General features: G+C 26.3%; 1 long non-coding RNA gene across 4 annotated transcripts in view; it reads right to left on the bottom strand.

The window, feature by feature from the left end:
* LOC107450342 (uncharacterized) overlaps positions 1-22249 on the bottom strand; it is a 59047-nt gene that overhangs the window by 15906 nt on the left and 20892 nt on the right. For 2 of the 4 annotated variants that reach the window (XR_015435122.1, XR_015435124.1), the window contains exons 7-8: positions 21311-21409; positions 3763-3952 (exon numbers count right to left, since the gene is read on the bottom strand). This is a non-coding gene — a long non-coding RNA (uncharacterized LOC107450342). The remainder of the gene's footprint in view (positions 1-3762; positions 3953-21310; positions 21410-22249) is intronic. The other 2 variants (XR_015435123.1, XR_015435125.1) reach the window with 2 other exon arrangements.

Here is a 22249-nt window from a genome sequence, read left to right as displayed (position 1 = left end):
AAAAACCATATATATTTTAAAAAATATTAAAAGTAGAATGAATTACAAGTAGTTGCATAAATTTAGTAACAAACTGATTAGCTTAAAAAACAAAATATGCATATTTTGTCAGTGAGGGTAGCCAGTTATTACTATAACTTTAATGCCTGTTAAACTTCTTTAAAATATCTATACAAGAACATACATATAATTAGAAAACTGAACATTTTATTTATTTCAATTCAGTCTCAAACTATGAATGAGGTTTTAGTTAGCTTTTAATACTGTTTTACTGATTCAGGGAAATTTTAATATATAACAGGAAACTAAAACAGGGTGCGTAGCCAAATCTTTCAACGAAAAATAAGCACCTTTTAAGTACCTTTTCAGCACTCAAAAATTATTTTTTAGGTACTATATACGTTAACAAAATGCAAATTTTTATTTTCAAAGACTTTACGTGATCATGATAAAATATATCTAGTTTCTGACAAAAAAAACTCGTTTCTTGATTATATTAGCCATTATAAAATGATCAAGAGATTTTTCAATTCAATATCAGAGGGTGGAAAATGAAGCCTGAAATTGAAAATAGCTTGCACAATGCAGCAGAGTTGCACATGAGAGTGCAATAATCTCACCAAACACAGTTCAGTAAACGTAAATGCGAACTCACAAGTATTTCATCAAACATGCAAAATGTTTGGCGCTTTCATACACTACAAAATGAATTGTGTAAGCTCTGAATAGAACAATCTGTGGTAAAAATCGTCATGGTAAAGAAAAAAAATATCATTTTAGAAAAGGGATAATTAAGCACTTTTAAAAATCACCCCATGTAAAAAGCACCTTTAAGGGCTTTTAAAAAACGAAAATAGAAAATAAGCACGTTAAAGCACTTTTTAAAAAACACCACACACCATGTAAAAGAAGAAAAAAATTACAATTTATGGGTGAGATTAAATTGGATCGCCACTCAAATCTGCAAAAAAATTCTCTGCGTTTTCCCTGTACATATTATACACAATATATTAAGAGGAAAAACACAATCACTGCACTCTTGTGTGAGCTGTATAGGGCTAACTACACTAGTTATAATTGCTGACAAAACTTAAGAGAAAAAAGGAACAGCTGAACTTACTTAAAACAAATAATGCTATAGTAAATGAAATAGTTTATTATAGCTGAAATATCCTTATATATCTCATAGATCGCACTTGGAGAAGTTACCAAAATTAAACTGGAATAAATATTTAATGGTCTTCCATGTTTTTATAATACGATTAATAGAAAGTGAAATTAAAATTATGTATAATTATAAAGAGTATCAGTTACTTGTCCCTTTTTTCAAATATTTAGATAAATATATGCATTTTAACTTTATAGTTTCAAAAAACAAATTTATTTTAAAATTATAAAAAAGCATATATAAAAAGTTATAGCTTATTTTTTTAAAATCAGATAATAAAACTTTAAATTTGTTTATTGTTGTTTAATGTATCACTTAATAAATTTTTTTTTGTTTGCTTTCAATATTTTTAAACATGATTAAAAGAAACAAAATAAATTGTATTCAAATAAAATCTTAAAAATAATATTTAAAAAATCTTAAAAGTAATATTTTAATTTTTAACTGTTTTTTAATTGTGATAAACTTTCTCCAAATAGTTCAAAATTGTCAGCAGATGTTAAGAGTTAACTTAAAAAAAAAGGTCCATTTTTTCCTTTATTATTATTATCATACAACAGATTCAAAGTGTCTCTTAGATGGCAATACACTTTTACGAGTTTTGTAGCTTTATCTATTCCTAATCTATTTCGAAGTTTACTCTGTACCAAATCGAAAGTTGAAAAGTGTCTTTCGATAGAGACAGAGGATGCTGGTGCTGAGTGCAAAGAAAAAAGAATTGACAGAAATTTTGTGGAAGCTAGGAATTTTATTTATTTATTTTTTTTGCCATAATTTTCCACTATTTTTTGATGAAAACTGTTCAATAACAGTGTCAAGCATCATTGATTTTGGAAAGTATTCAGGATAGGAAATTTTGGATGCCATAACATGTGGCAGAAATTCTGGATGATGCTTAGAAAGACAGCTTTCTGCTAATTGGTCTTGTTCATCATTTAAAAATTGTCCCCTTGTTTCGGGATCCAGGATGCATATGCTAATAAATGATGTGGCTGAACAGCCTGATCTTTTAACAAAATGTTTATGGGATTCTAATTCGTCACACGATAGTAAGTTAATTCATATTTCAACAGGTTCTGAAATTGAAATGTTTTCTGGTTGAAGCTTTTTTAAAGCTTCAGAAACAATTGATATCTGTTTTTCCCAATTGATAGTTTATTGGTAAAGCCCAACATTATTTAATTTTTTTGACATATAAAATTGTTCAAGAACAATCTCTTCTTATTTATGGTAATTATTGGCAAAAGTTTTTACGCGCTCAAAATATGAATTCCCCCTAGTATCATTTGGTCATCAAGCAGTTTTTTTCATTTGCCCATCCATGTGCTTGATGCACATTTCTAAAATATTTGTTAACTTCAACGATATGTCCAATGATAGTATTAGGAGATACTTCTTTTTGAACCAAATTTTAAAAAAAAAAACAATTTGTCAAAAAAACCATCAAGTGGGTTTTTTCAAAGTGGGCCCACTTGGAGAACCCTGGTTATATGTATTTTATATTAAGTTTAAATAATGCATTATCACTAATACATATTTGAATCTTATTTATTTTTAAGTACATTACGTTTCATAATTTTTTAACTCAAGAATTATAAAATATAAATGCAGTAATATAAAAGGTACAAGTTTATTAATCTTTTTGTTTTCACACACATTTATTTACTATATTTATTAAACATATGGATATTACCTATTATAAAATTATAATCTGTAAATATTTATAATCAGTAAAAACTAAAATTTCTTCTGATTTGAGTTAAATAAAAACTGAAATAAATATTTAATGGTCTTACATGTTTCTATAATAAGATTAATAGAAAGTGAAATTAAAACTATGGATAATTATAAAGAGTATCAGTTACTTGTCCCATTTGTTTTCAAATAATTAACCCTAGGAAAAGGATTTCATTTTTAGATAAATAATTTTAAAAAGTTCTCTTATAAAAAGTTATAGCTTTTTTTTTAAAGCTAGAAAATAAAACTATTTAAATTTGTTAATGTATCACTTGGTAAAAAAAGAAAAAAATTGTTCCCTTTAAATTTTTTTAAATATATTATATTACCTGTATGTATTATATTACCCGTTTATTAATATATAAAGCATGCAACTATATTTGAAAAATTGATCTTTTCAGACAATATTATTAAAATTTTTATTTGATTTAATATCATTAAAATATTACTTTTTTGAAAAAACCCACTTGAAGTTTTCAATAGCACCTACTATAAAAATTATATGAATATTTGAGTTTCTTTTACTTTACTAATATTAAAAACTTAATCAGATAAATCATGCAATTCTATTTGACAAATTTATGCTGCACAATAAATTATATAAAAATAAATGTGAAACAATAAGTTTTAGTAAAAAAAAAAGTTTTTTTTTTCAAAAAACCCACTTATTGTTCCAAGTGGGTTTTTTCAAGGTGGGCCCACTCAATAAAACCCCGGCGGGTTTTTTCAAAGTGGGCCCACTTGGTGAACCCTGGTAGAAACCCTGTTATGTATTTGAAATAGAATTGAGGAGGGTTTTTAAACAGAGAAATATTTCAAGATAAACTTTATAAGATATTTAAAATAGAAAAACTTACTTGGCAGGAGATTTCTTTGGTCCATTGATGTCTAGATTTTGGACTAGAGTATGAAGGCTTGAATCTAAGTCGGATGATATGAGTCTTCCCCCTGCTGTAGATGTGGGAGATGAATTTGGATCACACTCTTCGGGGGGAACGGGACTACTGGTTGCCTGAGGCTGCAACACATCCCCAAATGCATCAAAACCTATAAAACGATTCAAAACTTAAGCATATGACTCTCTCACAAATGATAATTAGGGCAGGTGATCATTTAACAGGTTGCCACTGATATGTATAAAAAAAACTGTGTTTTCCCTGCTCATATTATACACAATACATTAAGAGGAAACACACATTCATTTCGCTTTTGTAAACTATATTAGGATAAAGATGCTAGTTTTAGTTGCTGGAAAAACTTGGAGAATTAAGAAACAGCTAAACATAAAATAAATAATGCTATAATAAATGAAACAATATAATATAGCTGAAATATCATCTTTAAATATACCATAGATTGGGCTTTGAGAGTCTACAATTTTTAAAAGACAAAAATAAGAAATCAAATTCCCAGTTTGTAAGGAAAATTTTAAAATTCCCTGCATTTTTTCAGATTTTCCCTGTGGAGTGGCAACCCTGTTTAACTAATGACATTAGATGAAAAGATGTTCAAATGCACACTAATTTTTATTTAATTTAATAGACCCGAATTTCGGCACTAGAATCAAGAGAAGAGGAGGGTGTGTATAAAAACTGGAAACTGTAGTTTTAATATTTTTATCAGTAGAGAAGTGGGATTTTACACTTTACCTTTATATTTTACACGTTATACTTCTGAGAAGTAATTGCAAAACATTTTAACTTCTCATTTATAAAACTCATCTACCCAAAATAAAAATTAACTTTAATAATTATTTATTATTTTTAAAATAGTTAATGGGAAATTTTCCAAAAAATGTAGTAAGAATAATTTTTTTTAAATATATTAAGAGCAAAATCTGCATACATCACAATTAAACAATAATAAGAAATAGTTACTTGATATTATTTTTTTTGCTTGAAATATTTATTAGGTAAATGAGTTTTAAATTGTTTTAATTTGAACAAAAATTAGTCCCAAAGATGATGCACAAAATGTAAAGAAATAAATAAGAAAAAATCTAGCAACAAAAAAAAAAAAAAAAGAAGAAAGAAACATAACTTAAATTATTTTTTGCACTAACAGAAATTAATTAGCAAAGCATCTTGGTATGTTAATCTTAGGTAAAAGCTAATATTGGCATTTTTTTTTTTTTGCTCACTATATCTATATTATTTAACTTGTAACTCAATAGACAATTGGCTAGTTTTTCATTTTGTGATGTAGCAAAGTAGACTGTTAACCAAACTTATAGCCAAAATTGTAAATATTTGTCACAACTTGGTTCCAAATCAAAACCAGTTTTGAAGACTGCATCTCCATGTCTCCTAAAAATGCACACAGGGTAACAGAACTGTTAGAACTTCTTTCATGACACAAAATATCAACAAAAGTTAAAGCAAATATTTATTTAAATGAAACAGTCAAGAGTCATTAGTGTGGGAGTGCTTCTCGGTGCTCTGTGACCTCACTACTCATAACAAGGTATACCTACATTGGATATCAGGGCGTATGGGCATTCTTGGAACTGAGCTGGCTGATGAAGCAGCAGTAGTATATGGGGGGGGGGGGGCTACAGGACACTTTTGCCCTTCCCTATATATTACTATTAATTTCCTATTTTTTATATTAAAAAAAATTTAAAATAGACCTATATTTTACATTTTTATATGAAATATTAAACAAAATCAGTATATTTAAAAATTCTTATTTTTATATTAATAATTTTTATTTTATTAAAAATCCTGTATTTTATATGACTTTAGTTCTTATTTTTATACCTTATTTAAAATATCGTTTTTTATTTTACATGTAATTCATAATCGTAATATTTATTTTTACCTTTAAAATCAAAAATATATTTTCCACTATTAATTTTTCTTATAGCTTTATCAGATAATTCACCATGACATTTCGAGAGATAAAAATCTTTCTCATCATTGTCTACTTCTAATCTAGCTATAATAGAGTCACCGTATTTTGTATTTATTTTTCTCAGCGATATTAAATTATATTTACCTATCTCGAGTTCATTTAATTTGTATGTTTCAGGAAATCGTTTGAGGTCATTAAATTCTTCCATTTATTTAAGAACATTTTTTTGTAATATAATTTTATTTTCTATATCTAAAAAATAATGGGGTCATAAAGTTATGCCATAAAGTTTTAACTGACGTTTTCTAGAACTAGGATAAGGAACTTGATCAAAAAAGTCTACTACTAGGTCTAATAATTTTTACTATTTAATTAAAACATCATTAATTAATTTAGAAAAAAATGGCAAAATGGCCTACCGGATTGATGTACTGAGACTCCGATTCCTACAGCTGTTTACGAATTCCAGAACCAGAGTCCCAGGACACCAACCCAGCCTACGTGGCCGACACTATTATAACACTATTATACTATTATAACAATACATTAACATAACATAACATAACATTAATACATAAACAATATTAACACATAAACAATACAAACAACATTGATACATAAACAATATAAACAACATTGATACATAAACAATACAAACAACATTAATACATAAAAACATCCAGGACATGGAGCCACAAGTCTCCGCCCACCTCGATGACGCTTAACCCAAATAACACTCCTGCTACTCACGAAAGCTTCAGGGGATCGAACCAAGGATCTACGTGATGCTAAGCTTAGACTTATCCACAGAGCTACGGGGCCCCAGACTGAAGAAGAGCTTTTATTATTTTAACAAGAGAAAATGTAAAACTTTTTGATTTCCTTTGAAACAGTAGTGTCATCTAGTAGTATAAAAGAAACACTGACATTAAATTAATCTTATTATCTATATCTATTTATAATCTCTAATTTCATATGTTATTTTTTTAATTATTAATATAAAATTTTACCAGTAAATATCTTATGTAAATAAATGGAATCAGTTTATACAGAAATATTTGAACAAATTAAGAATAAAAAAATAAGTTACGATTCAGAAGAAGATGAATTTTTTTATGATACGAAAGACTTTGATATTTTTATAAAACAGAGATACAATTCGAGAATTAGTTTTTTTAAAAAGTTAAAAAGAAAATTGAACTTGATTTTTACAGTTGAAGCAGATGAAATGTTTTTAAAATTTTTAGATTATATGTATTTTAAAAAGAGTTTAAATTATAAATATTTTATGAAAAAGATATGTGAATATTATAATATTTCTAACAATATTAAGTTAGGTAGTCCTAAAAAACAAAACATTTATGATGAAATTCGTTTCTTAAAGAGATTTAACTACAGAAAAGTATTTATAAAAACTCCATTTAATAAATGGAAGATAAATTTTGTTGCGATTGTAAGACTTTGAAATCAGCTGACGAATTTTACAAATATAAAAAATATTTATTTAAAAGATGTATAGATTGTGATCTTAAAAGAAAATATATATATTATGAATGCGATTGTGGCAAAAATTATACTTATTCACATAAACAAAGACATTTTAGAAGTAATTTTCATATAAAACGTATGAACTCCTTTTTATAAAAAGTATTTATAAATTTTCTTCCTTATAAATGAGTAACATGACAAAGGAGTTCAAACACTTGAGTAATGTACTCTCAACTTTCAGTATTAAAAAACTAAGAGAATTGATAACTAAACTTAAAATTCCTGTCCTGACTGATAAGAGATTAAAATCAAATATTATTGAATCAGTAGTTTCTTATATCAAAAGTACAGGAAATTATAAATCTGTTTTATCAGATTATTTAGGATTAGATGCTACTAACTATTTAGATCGTAAGAGGAAAATATTTATAAATCATCCAGAAAGAAGAAAGAGAATCAAGAATTTATTTGATTCTTATAATTTAAAATATAAAGATGGTAAATTTATACCAAAAGTAGAAAAAAATATTTTAACTGAAACTAATTTAAATGTTTTGTATAGGCCTCAAAAAATAAAAGATAAGGTAAAAGTAGAGGTAAATCTTAAAAATTTCTTTAAACCAGATTATAAAATTATTGAATTCAGAGGTCAATATATTGAAAAATATAAAGTTTATAGAAAACAATATAGAGTGGTAGGATCTAAAATTTTACCTGAACAATACTATAATATTTTAAGAAATATATTTAAAAGGGCTATTGGAAATATTATAGGAAAAGTAGATGTAATTATACATAATCCCAAATTAAATGTACCTTTTCATGATAAAATGATGTCAACTAAAACTGCTTTTAATGAATACATTGATAAATTATCCAACCAAATTGAATATAAAGAACTGGATATAACAGAGTGTATATTTGATTTTAATGTCATCGAATTACCTCACGGTGGTAGACACAAGGCTTTAAAAATGTATTCTGAAACAGATCCAGCAAAAAAGAAAAGTATTTGTCAAATAAAAAATGATGATAATATATGTTTGGCTAGATCAATTGTAACAGCTTTAGCTATCCAAAATCCTGAACTGTTAAGTGATAAATTATGTACTGAAAAATTATCAAGTAATGAAATAATTTATATTAAAAAAGGTCGTGTTTTACAAAAAACATTAGCTATAAAATTACATGATATATGTAAAATTCCTTTAGAAGTGTGTAGTTTAGAAGAAGTTAAAATATTTGAAAATTTTTTAGACATTCAGATCAATATAGTTTGTAGAGAAAATGGTAATGAAATTATATATAATGGTGATTATAAATCAACATGTATTTTTATATATAAGAATAGAAATCATTTCGATGTCATTACATCAATGACAGGATTTTTAGGTTAGAATAATTATTGTAATTATTGTAAAGTGGGTTATAAACGTTCAAATCAACATAAATGCCCTTTAAAATGTGATAGGTGTTTTGTTAAAGAATCTGATTGTGAAGGTGAGGAAATATTTTGTAAAAAATGTAACCGTAAATTTAAAGGAAAAGGTTGTTATAATAATCATAACAAATTTTCAAAGATACCCAGTGTTTGTAAAGTTTTATGGAAATGTTTAAAATGTAAAAGAAATATTAATAGAGAGGACAGAGACCCTGATGAACATATATGTGGTGAATATCGTTGTAATAATTGTTGGAAATGGGTTATAAAAGGTCATGAGTGTTTCATGAAAAATGAAAAAAGTAAAGGAGGTGTATGTGAAGATAATTGTGTAAAAAATGAATGTAATAAAAAAGAATGGTGTGAAAAATGTAAAGATGATTATACAGAAAAATACTTATTTTTTGATGTTGAAACCCAGCAAGATACAGGAATTCATGAAGTGAATCTAGTTATATGTCATGATTTTCATGGAAACGAAACAGAATTTAAAAATGAAAACGATTTTTGTGAGTGGTTATTTGATGGATATACAGTTATAAACGTTGGATATACAGTTATAGCTCATTATGGAAAAGGATTTGATTTTCAATTTTTAGCTAAGTATTGTTTTAAAAAACATATAAAAATATTCACAATTTATCAAGGAAATAAGTTAATATATATGAAAGCTGATGAGTATAATATAAGGTTTATTGATTCTATTAATTTTACAATGTGTCCACTTAAAAAATTTCCTAAAACATTTGGTTTAAATGAACTGGCCAAGGGTTATTTTCCTCATTTATTCAACAAACAAAAGAATCAAAATTATATTGGTAAATATCCAGATAAATATTACTATGGATATAATTATATGGTTAATGAAGACAGGAAAAAATTTGATAAATGGTATGATTCCATTAAACATGAAACCTTTGATTTCCAAAAGGAATTTATAAAATACTGTAGATCTGATGTAGATATTTTAAGAAAAGGTTGTTTAGAATTAAGAAGATTATTCTTAGAAACTGTGAATGTAGATCCATTTAAATATGTAACTTTAGCTGGTTTATGTATGGCCATTTACAGAGATAAATTCTTGAAAGAAAACACAATAGCTATTGATGAAATTGTCATTCAAAAAGATCAGTACAGTAAAAAATCAATAGCTTGGTTAGATTACATATCAAAAAAGGAAAATATTAATATACGTCATGCTTTGAATGGAGGAGAGAAAAAATTACAATTAGGTGAAAAATATTATAAGGTAGATGGATTTTATAAAAATACAGTATTTCAATTTAATGGATGTTTCTGGCATGGATGTAACAAATGTTTCACTAGAACACAAGTAAACACTGTTAATCAAATGCTCATGGAAGATTTATATAAACGAACTAAGATCAATAAAAATATAATTGAAGCAGGTTATGAATTGATAAATATCTGGGAGTGTGATTTTGATAATAATAAGGATATGAAACAATACATGAAAAAAGAATGGAAGAGAGATTTTATAGAACCTTTAAATCCTAGAGATGCTTTTTATGGTGGAAGATGTGAACCTACCAAATTAAAATATGAAATGAAAAGTAATGAAAAAGGCAGATATATTGACGTATGTTCTTTATATCCTACTGTAAATTATTTTGATAACTATCCAGATGGTCATCCAATCAAAATATTTAATCCTAAAAAATACGATGAAAATTAGTATGGATTAATAAAATGTAAAGTACTTCCACCTAGAAAATTATATCATCCAGTATTACCTTATAAAGAAGAAAAATTAATATTTTCATTATGTAGAACTTGTTCTGAAACAATAAAATGTAATCATTTCAAAACCACTTTAGAAAAAAAGAAATGTGAAATTTGTCACGGGATAAGAAATTCAGAATGTAAACACGATGATAGCGATAGATGTATAATCGGAACTTGGACTACTGAAGAGATCAGATTAGCTATTAAAAAAGGATATAAAATATTGAATACTTATGAAGTGTGGCATTTCGAAAATAAAACGAATGAACTGTTTAAAGAATACGTCAAGACGTTTTTAAAAATAAAATTAGAAACCTGTGATAAATGGAAAAATAATTTTAAAAATGAAGAAGAGTATAGAAAAGTAGTTATGGAAAAATTAAATATTAAATTAGATAAAATTGAAGAAAATCCAGGTTTGAGATTCATAGCTAAAATATGTTTAAATTCTTTATGGGGTAAGTTTGGTCAAAGAAATAATATGAAGCAAACTGAATATGTGATGGAAATTGAAGATTTTTATAGAATTATTCTAAATGATACTATTAAAGACTTGAATATGAATTTTTTAAATGACGATTGTGTGGAAATGAGTTATAAAATGAAAGATAAATTTGAAAAAAATAACTTCAATACTAATATATATATAGCTGCTTTTACAACTAGTTCTGCCAGAATTAGATTATATGAAATGTTAGATAAATTAGGAGATAAAGTACTTTATTATGATACAGATAGTATAGTATATATAGACGACGGAACCAATAAAATTGAAACTGGATGTATGTTAGGAGAATGGACTGATGAATTGGGAAATGATAAATATATTACATCTTGGATAGCTGGAGCCTCTAAAGATTATGGGTATAAATTAAATGATAAATCTGTACATGGAAAAGTAAAAGGATTTAAAATGTCTTATCAGAGTGAAACCATATTAGACTTTGATAATAGGACTAAAATAATAACAGGTGAAACAGATTGTTTAGATGTAGAAATCAATCAGTTTAAAATCGAAAAAGATAGAAATATTTCAAGTATTAAAACAAATAAACGTTATACCTTTGGATACGATAAACGTAGACTTTTAGATAATTATGATACTGTACCTTTTGGCTTTTAAAAAAATATGGAGAGATTTAAAAATGATTCCTAAATTAGTATAATATTTTTTTCATCTATCCAACTATTAAATTCTTCAGGGTAACCTAGCCATTTTACGAATAACTTATTATCTTTTCTTTTTATTATTTTTTCAATCTTATATGTTTCATTTTTCTTATTATATTTTACTAATTCTTTTTCATAATAAGTTCCTTTAATTTCTTCACCATTTAAATCTTTCACTCTATAAGTTATAGGATCTGTTTTCAATATTTCAGATATTATAAAAATTTCTTCTGTAAATGTAGGATGATAACCTCTGGTAAATGTTTCTTTATATTTTGAAATTCTAACTTTATCACCTATTTTAAACTTTGGTTTCTTTATTTCTTTTTTAGAAAATAAATTATTGTATATGATACTTTCATTTTCTGTCCGACTGGCTTGTGAGGGTGTCATTTTAATAGATCGATGATAAGAATTATTAAAATTATAAACTAATTTATCTAGTACTTCTAAGTATTTATTTGTATTATTTGCAGCCATATATTTTCTTATTTTTCCATTAATTGTTCGATTAAATCTTTCAACAATAGAACATTTTATTTCAACATTTTCAGTAGTAAACCAATGAATATTATTATCTTTGAATAATTTTTGAGTATCTTTATTAATAAATTCCGTACCTTTATCCGTTTGTAGTTTCTCTGGAATTCTTTCTTTAAAAATGAGTTTAAAAGCTTTTGTTACTTCCTCACCTGTTTTTCTTTTAATAAGAACACACCAAGCATATTTACTAAACATATCAATAACTGTTAAAATATAATTAACTCCACTATTATATTTATTAAATGGTTTTATAAATAATAAATCGGCTTGCCATTGATCATCAATATGTGAAACGTAACATCTCCTTCTTCTAAATTTACGAATAATTGGTTTATGTCCAGTATAAACATCTTGTTCATGTAAAAAATCTTGTATTTAACTCTTCTATCATATTTTTATCACATACATCATTTCTAGTTTTAGTATCTTTATTTTTAAGGTAACAAACATCATGTTTATATGCTATTTCATCTACTCTGTTAATGGGCTTACTCCATTCTTTATATGTTAAATCATCGTTTAATCTTTTCTTTCCATGTAATAATTGTGTTCCAGGTCCTGTAAATTGATGTCCTGGTAAATGTATTTCAAAGGGTAAATTATTAATTGTTGAATTGATAAAGCCAGATCCTTTTTGACCACATTCTTTACAACAAAACTTGAACTTTCCGTCTTTACTTAATTTTCCAACTTTGAATATATTACTTTTACACGTCATTTATAGGTAATAAAAAATTATATGTATTTGTAGCCATTCAATTGAGTTTTTTTAACGTATTTCTCTAAAGGAAAATATTTCAAACTTTGAAAAAATTCAGCCTCTTTTTTATGAATTTCTTCTTCAGTTAATGTATTAGCTTTAAACAAATTCAGTAGTTGTTTATAAAATTTGTAAGTATATTTATATTCTTCTTTTCTTTCGGATATATTTAAAGATCTGTCAACCACTTCAATCACACCAGCTCCTAAACTCAAAGCTGATAAAGGGATTAAAATAAAACCAGATAAGCCAGACGCACTAAATAAAAACTTACTCATAGATAGTGCGATACTAATCTTTTGATAGTAATTATAACTTTTTCTGTGAATAAAAATTCTTTTCTCTAAATATTCTTCCATTTATATATACACAAATTCTTTATTTCTGTACCTCATATTAGGATTGACTAAATCTAAAACTAAAAAATCATATGGTTTTTTGATACAGTTCTTATACATTTTATTAAATTCTTCTTTTGTTAATTGACCATCTATTTCTCGTATTATTTGTTTAATTTCTTTTTGTTTCATATCGAAAAATATAAAATAATCGCTGTTACTTCTGATGGTTATAGGTATTTTATAATAGTACTGACTTATATAGATAAGGGATGTATTTTTCTTTCTTCCTCGTATAAAAAATTCTTCTATAGATTGTTGATCTTTTTCACACATACAATCATCAAATACAACTAAATTCATATAGGAAGGATCCAAGTCATCTACGGCAATAAAATCCTCTAGTTTGGAAGAAAACAAAACTTGATCTTTTTTAAATTTTTTATATTCTTTCAAAACTTCTTTTTTATTCTTTAAACCTTTACATTTTTGAATATCTTCTAATTCTACATCTGTAAATTGAATGTATTTTTCTTGTAATTTTTCATACTTAGATTCAAATATGTCTTTTGCACACATGTAAAGTCTATCAAAGTGTAAATAGTCATAAATTAAATTGATTAATAAGTTCGATTTTCCACTGTTGGAAGCACCATTTATGATTAATCTAAAGGGATGTATAGGCAATAGAGGATGTTGATTTGGATCTTTAAATTTATCTGGTTCATTATAGTCTTTAATTACAATTTTAGAATACATTTATTAATTAAAAAATAATCTACTGCGAGTAAAAAATAATCTACAGCGAGTAAAAAATAATCTACTGCGAGTAAAAACTATTATTAAAATAAAAATATTTTTTTTAAATAATTTATTCTTTTAATGGTTTATATAGCGGTACTCGTGTATTATGACAAATTTCAGCAAGAAGTATACAAACTATCTTTTCTTTGTTTGAATTATAAAATTCTTCTGGTAATATATTACTTTTATTTTTTATTAAAAGACAGAAATCTATTTTAGAAACAAATTCTATTACAAAGTCTTTATCAATATCTTGATATTGTATAATATAATCCCAATTTACATAATCTTGAAATTTTCTTATAAGGTTCATTGATAATTTTTGATATCTAGATACAACATTCATATTTAAACGGTCAGAATAATTTTCTATAAATCTTAAATCCAATCTTTGGAATCTTGATATTTCATACCAAGTCACTTTATCTAAATGTCTCTCAATAAAACGGATAGATAAGGTTTGGTATCTACATATTTTTTCCCAATCTACATCAGAGGCATGTTTTTCAATAAAAGGTTCATTGAGTTTTTGATATTGAGAAATAATATACCAATCATTTGGCTGCACATATCGTTCGATTAAAACTTCAGATAATTCAGAAAATTGAAACATATATTCCCATTTTAAATAATCTGCTAAACTTATAATTACATCTTCTGAAAGTTTCTTTCTATAAAAGTCGTTCCAATTAATTTCATTGGCCATTTATTAAGAAGAAAAATTTATCTTTTCAATATGTAAATAAGGCTTTAATTTACAGCCTCCTCCTGTTAGCACTGATAATGTTAAAACTTCATTTAACTTTCCGTACGCAAACATAGTTATTGAATCTTCGTTAACATTTATCTCTTTATCAAGAAGTACTTCTTTCACTTTTTCTAAACGTATTTTTGGCTTTTCATTCATTTTGTCACAGGCTAAAAAAATTTTAATTTTCATATACATGTTTTGTGATAATTTTAAGTTTGAATCTAAAAGTTTTGAAGTAGTTTCGTTGAATTCAAAAGTCTTGTAACCCACACCTGTAAACTGAACAAGTCTATCTGTGGTAGCGCAAAAAGTTTTATTATCAATGTAATATTTATTAGCAACGTCAGTATCATTTATGGGCCATTTTACACTCGATATTCTTTCGTTGTGGGCATAATAACTTCTATTAATTTTATCCCACAGTATACAATAATAATCAAGATGTTTTTTGGTAACCGCATCGCCTTCTTTTTCAGGTTCTTTTACATTTGATATGATTTTATTTTTAGCATCAAAATTATTTTCATCATGTATTAAACTTTTGTCTTTTAATTCATCGACATATTTTTTAGTTGAAGCATCATTGTCCTCTAGAGGAGTAGCTATATTTCTAATACATTTATTTTTAGCATTAAAATAACCGTTATTACGAATCAAACACTTATTTTTTAAATCATCTACATATTTTTTAGTTGAAGAATCATTATCTTCTTGAGGATGTAAAACATTTTTCAAAAGTTTACTTTCCATATCATAATTACCATCATTCGTTAATTTAAATCCTACACCTGGTGGTCCTAAAGGTCCTTCCTTTATTTCATCGTCGTAAAGTGGATAATAAGCAGCCATTTATTAAAATAGAAAAAATCCTTTATGTTTTCAGATTTTTAATCATTTTTATATCCTGGGTTGACATATTCAAGGAGCATTTGTTTCTTTCTTTCAAAATAAAGTAAAAAACATAATTTTTAGTAGTATTATTTCTCAATCTCCAATTGAATTCAATCATTAAATTACTCAAGTTCGTATAATTTTCATGGTTTACCAAGTTGAAACAAATTATAGGATACTTACTGAAATTTGAATAGTTTATCATACAACCTGTTTCAGAATTTATATTATTCATTCCTGATTCTAAAAGAGCATAATATAATCGATTATAATCATTTTTATTAAAGTCCATCATATAACTTACAGTGGGAACTTTAATGTTATTAATCATTAACCAACATTCTATCATATCCAAGTGATCAAACATCATATTATTTTGATTCATGTTTTCATTTCTTTCATCATATTGAGGAATGACATATAAACTCAAAACTTCATCAGATGTAGCAGGAATAGAATAAGACCCACTGGAATTTTTATAAAATACATTTGATTTGATAATGTTATAATGATCCCAATTTATTTCTATAGGAATATTTGATAATTTTAATTCATTGAATTTTACAGATGCTGAATTTTTAAATCTAACATAAGGTAACCAAAGTGATAAATCTTCAACAAGAACCTTAAAATCTGGATTTTGAATATCTGTATACAACATATTTTTACTATCATTTCTTTGAATTTCTATTTTAACTTGGAAACCTGTCATTACTTTTTTATATTCGTTAAAGAAATCAAATATATACTTTAAAGGAATCCATATTTTTACTGTTTGACTATTTTTAGTAAATTTACATCTTTTTGAAAATCCTTCATTAAAACTTTCATTTAGTTTAAGGTTTTTAAAAAAATCAGTTATTTTGGTAGTATCTATCAGATTTCCATGATATTTGAAATTGTTTCTATCTACAGAATCAGTTGTATCTACATAAAAGAACATGTTAGTAGCTTCCGATGTTGAATAATCAGGGGTGAAGTGTATCATCCCTAATACTTGATTCATAATGGCTTTATAATTTATAGTGGATTCAACTTCAGTATTTCCTATAGTCAACCTGTTTGAATTTATGAGACCTCCTCCATTCACTAGAGTAACATTTTCATTACTTATTACACCTCCATCTCCTTTTACAATTTTTAATTCTTGTTGCAGATATCCTGCAGAATATAAAATATTAGCATTTGTATCATTGATAAAGAAATTATACGTAGCATTTTCATGAATATTATTTCTATTTTCACTTTTTAATTCTCTATATTCAAAACTTTCAACGTCGTTATTATAATAATAACTAGTGTCTTTCAAATCGTAAATTTTATCCATTTATTTAGGAATAAAAAATTTCAATCCAGTACCATGTTTTTTATTTTTGGAAAATATTTCATTCCATTTTTCTCTCACAAATTCCTTAGATTTATCTTCTACAATTGGACTTATAAAGTCTGAAAAGAAGCCTCTTCCTTGTATTTTTTTACTCTTTCTGTACAATCTAGGTATATTCATTTATTTAGTAATAAATTTGTACTGTACTTCTTGTTTATTTAAATCAATTAGTTCACCTCTATGATTTGTAATTCTCATTCTAATTCGATTAATAGAATCAGATTTAACTGGAAAAAATATTAGTTTATCAAATTCTTTAGTATATAAACTTCCAGGAGGATTTGATAATGTAAAAGAATAAATAACTTGAGATTGAAACTGATTTATATAAGCACCATCCACTATATCACAGTGAATATAAATATTATCATTACCATTAGCTATATCAGCAATAAATTTACCTTCTTGCTTTTCCTCTTCATATATTTTGGGTTCGAATCCTAAAATTTTGTACAATTCACTTTTAGATAAATCAATTTTATAATTCTTCTCGAGTTTAATACTAAACCTTTGTCTTTCTTCAATTATTCCAAATAATATAGGTGAATCATTTCCAAAATATTTTACCATATAACGATTCAAACCTCTTATACTATAATGACCATTTGGAATAATAAAATCTTCCCATTTGACTCCATCAAAATATGAACATTTATTATTTTTCTCCGTAATATTATTCCATGAAATATACATTGAAAAAGACTGAAGAGCTATCTCTGTAAAATGAAAAGGTCTCAAATACTCAATGGTGAAATCTTCAGATTTATCTACGTTTTTCGAATCTAATATAATATACTTCATTTATAAAGAACAATTTTTTCATTTAAATTACTAGGTTCTTGAGTAAATGAATATAAAACTTCAATAGGAGATTTATTTTTATTTCTTTCAGTTATATATTTCATACAATAGAAACCACATCTTACAGAACTCGGACTTTGTAAAAAACTATCGTTATATCTAATTTCTTTTCCAGAAGTATTTAAATAACTTAGTATGTTTTGAGGAAGAAAATCATTTTTTATTATTCTATTGTTATATTCATATTCTCCAAAAGGATCAAAATATTCAACAAAATTATATTTTGGATCATTATAATAACAAACCCAATGAGTTCCAGGACCTGTAGATACATCTAAATTTATAATTCCGTTTTCAAATTTTCTTATCTTTTTAGGTAACATATCTATAGTAAATATACCTCTAAATCCTTTTTCATTTTTCATATTGTTTTCAATCATTTTGTTGGATATTCCCATGGCTGATAGACTCCCTTTCCACAAGGTTTTTTTTTTTTACCTGATCCAGAAATTTTGTCCAATACTTTTTTAGTACCCCAACCAGCTGCTCCGCTAGCGGCTCCTAATGCTAAAGTAGAAAGTAAAGGTACTAAAAATGGTAAAAACCCTCCATTCTTTTTCAGTTGAGTCTTTGATATTTTAATTCTTTTACCTTTATCAATTTGGTTAATTTGTGTAGCTGTTAAATGTAAATCAAAATTGGGTGTTTTACTTTTATCTATTTGTAAACTAAGTTCTTCACCATTTTTATAAGCTGATTTCAATTTAGAAATCTGACTGTCGCTCAAGTGTACCTTTTTCACAATATACATTTATTTAAAGAAGAAATTTTGTATAATATTCCTTTACCTGTTCATTCGTTAAAGTTTTCTCTCTTAAAAGTTCATCCAACAAAATAACGATTTGATTATATAATTTTTTACTTTTAGAACCTTTACAAATTTTATCTGTCAAATCAACTAAGATATTCAGTTTATCTTCTAAACCTTTTCCTGTGTAATGTCTACCTTGTTTAATGGCTGATAAAGCTTCTAAATATCTTTTCATCATATTCATTTTATAATCAGCATTATCAATCCTTTTCTGATACTCATCTTTGTTGTTTGTTAAATTTCTATTTTTGGTTTCATTTCCTTTCTCTCTTTTAAATTGATCTCTTTTTGCCTTTGCCCTTTTAATAACTTCTTCAATATCTTCATCAGTTTTATTCCACATTATTGAAGGTAATTCAAATTCTAATTCTTCTAATAATTCTTTATCTAAATTTTTGTCTATATCTATTTTTAAAAACATACTTCCTACATCTTCAGTATAATCTTCCTCTGACTGATTCTCTATCTGAGGTAAAGATCTATAGGTCTCATTCATAGTGAAAGATAAATTATCAACAGCATCTTTTATACCTAGCAAGTTTTGTTGTCTAGAAGTTTCTAGTTTTTCCATTTGATGAATTACAGGTTTGTGGAAATCGGCCAATGATTTTTGTATTCCTATATCTTCTTCTAATTTTATTTCATTATTTTTCCTAATTTCTGATTGTAGTTTAACTAATCTTAGATCATTTTTTAATTGCTCTAACAACTTTTTATTTCTCTCTTTTTCAATACTTTCCATTTATAGGTAGTAAAAATAACTGTAAGGCTTTTTTGTCTAAAAAAAGTATTCTAAAAATGTTTCTTAATAAATGGATAAGATTACAGTCATCCTAAACATTCAGGGATTTATTTTTCCCAGTCGTAAGATTGTAAGAGAGATAGGATGGGCTCATTTAAATTTACCAATCGGTGAATATATTGGCGTATTTACACCTAATTGTGAATTGAATGATCAAGAATTGAAGATTGTACGTAAATGTACTTCAGAAGTACACGGATTAAGATTTAATAGAAATAAGAATAGTTTATGGATAAATCATCAAGATGTAAAAAATTATATAAATAACCTATATCAACTATATGGTGGTACATTTGCTTATAAAGGAGGTATTTTAGAAAAAGAGATATTAGATGAATTGAATATACCATCGATTGACATTGATGTACCCAAATGTACTAAAATTTTAGGACCTGGATGTTCGTTATACAAGTGTATGTATTACAGAAATTATATTACAAAAAATGTTCTTAAATAAATGGAAGAATTTAATGACCTCAAACGATTTCCTGAAACATACAAATTAAATGAACTCGAGATAGGTAAATATAATTTAATATCACTGAGAAAAATAAATACAAAGTACGGTGACTCTATTATAGCTAGATTAGAAGTAGACAATGATGAGAAAGATTTTTATCTCTCGAAATGTCATGGTGAATTATCTGATAAAGCTATAAGAAAAATTAATAGTGGAAAATATATTTTTGACTTTAAAGGTAAAAATAAATATTACGACTATGAATTACATGTAAAATAAAAAACGATATTTTAAATAAGGTATAAAAATAAGAACTAAAGTCATATAAAATACAGGATTATAAATAAAATAAAAATTATTAATATAAAAATAAGAATTTTTAAATATACTGATTTTGTTTAATATTTCGTATAAAAATGTAAAATATAGGTCTATTTTAAAATTTTTTAATATAAAAAATAGGAAATTAATAGTAGTATATAGGGAAGGGCAAAAGTGTCCTGTAGCCCCCCCCCCCCCCATATACTACTAGCAGCACTTGCTGGCTCTAGTGTGATTTTCTGGGGCCCTGAATCAGCCTTCGGAATTTCTCCCACATCATTCAGGGCATCTATATTCAAGCTCTGTGGCAAAATTGCTCATAAGCATTAGCACAACTCGGATGGTCAGAGACAAGCTAAAGAGCTGAATTGGGACTGTCCTAGTGTATGTCAAAAAGAGCTCCTTAAGCTAAAGAGGAACAGTTTGAGGAAGATCATTGGTCTTCTCACTGGACACTGCACCCTCAGGAAACACCTATACACAATGGGCATTAAATCTAATCCTCTTTGTCGAGGTTGTCATCTTGAAGAGGAGACTTCATGACATATACTTTGTGATTGTGAGGTCTATTCTGCTCACTTGAGCATTTAGGGAAACATTGCAAGAAGGCCCATGAGCTGCAAGACGTTCCTGTCTGGTGTTTGGCGAACTACATTTCAGCTATAAGACTTTCTTGTTAATCATGATTTAGGGATATGGGTACAATAGACCTCTGGTCTATGTGTCCTGCTTTTTGGAGCTGCCCAACCTCTAAGTCTAAGAGTGAAGATGCTCCACCCATCACATGCTGCCTATTTATTATGCCAACATTTCTAAACATGTGAAACAAATCATGTAAAAAATAATTCAGTTATTTTCAAAAAAGAAAACAATTTTAACTAAAATGAAAAGAAAGATTATTACTTATTGAACAAAATATTGTAAACATACTGTTAAAAAAAGAAATTTGTAAACAAATTGGTGGACAACATAGGTTACCTCCTGTATCAGCTTGTAGAACCACAGGAAATGCAGCACTAAAAGGTACTTCAGTGACAAAATTTGGAGCCATTGCTTGAGGCTGAACTGCTGAAAGATCTGAATTGTTAAAAAAAAAAATAGATTAAGATAGATATTAGTATGTGTATTTAGCTAATTTTATAATACCAGATTATAAAATGGACAGAATCAACCATTTCTGATTCGGTCAAACATTAACAAAAGTTAGAGAACAGTTTTGATCTCTGTGGCAGGGTTTGTGATTTTTTCGATTTTTTTAAAAAAAATCAAAAGAATCAGATTTTTTTGATTTAAATCGGATTTTTTTTATTTAAAACAGATTTTTTGGATTTTTATTCAAATACACTGTAAGAACTTTAATTTATGATTAAAGAAAATTATAAATGTTTAATCAAATTAACTTAATATTAAAACTATATTGTAACAATATTTTAGAAGCTCTAACTAAAATAATTTTTCATTATAATATATGGCTTTGAATGCATAGCAATCATTTAGAAACACATGCATGATTAAAATTTAAAGACTAGATGAAATAGAGAATTTACAGAATACTTCAGGGGTCTGTCTGGGTTTTTCTGAGAGGTACCTATTTTGTGAAAATTAAAAATTATATTAAAAAAACAACACAAATATAGTAAAAATATGGATTTATCGTTTCTTACGAGACACAAAAATAAAATTTCAAGAAAAAGTATTTTGTGTGATTATTCTATCATTTTTCCTTAAGTTGAATTTGTAAAGGTACCGTTAAACGGTAGTAAATTTGGCTTGGACAGTCGCCTGTACTTTAACTATTGAAACAAAGTTTCAGTTAGCAAGCCATAACTTTAATTTAAAATTGCGATTTCTTTTTTTTTTCCTCTTGATTTCTAAAATGAAAAAATAAATGTATCAGACTGTGTTTATAAATGTAGT

The sequence above is a fragment of the Parasteatoda tepidariorum genome, chromosome 7 (genome assembly GCF_982258835.1).
Source record: "Parasteatoda tepidariorum strain Cologne lab strain chromosome 7, Ptep-v5.0, whole genome shotgun sequence".
NCBI lineage: Eukaryota > Metazoa > Arthropoda > Arachnida > Araneae > Theridiidae > Parasteatoda > Parasteatoda tepidariorum.
Note: the sequence above shows the minus strand (reverse complement) of the source record. Positions and strands in the feature narration are given on the sequence as shown.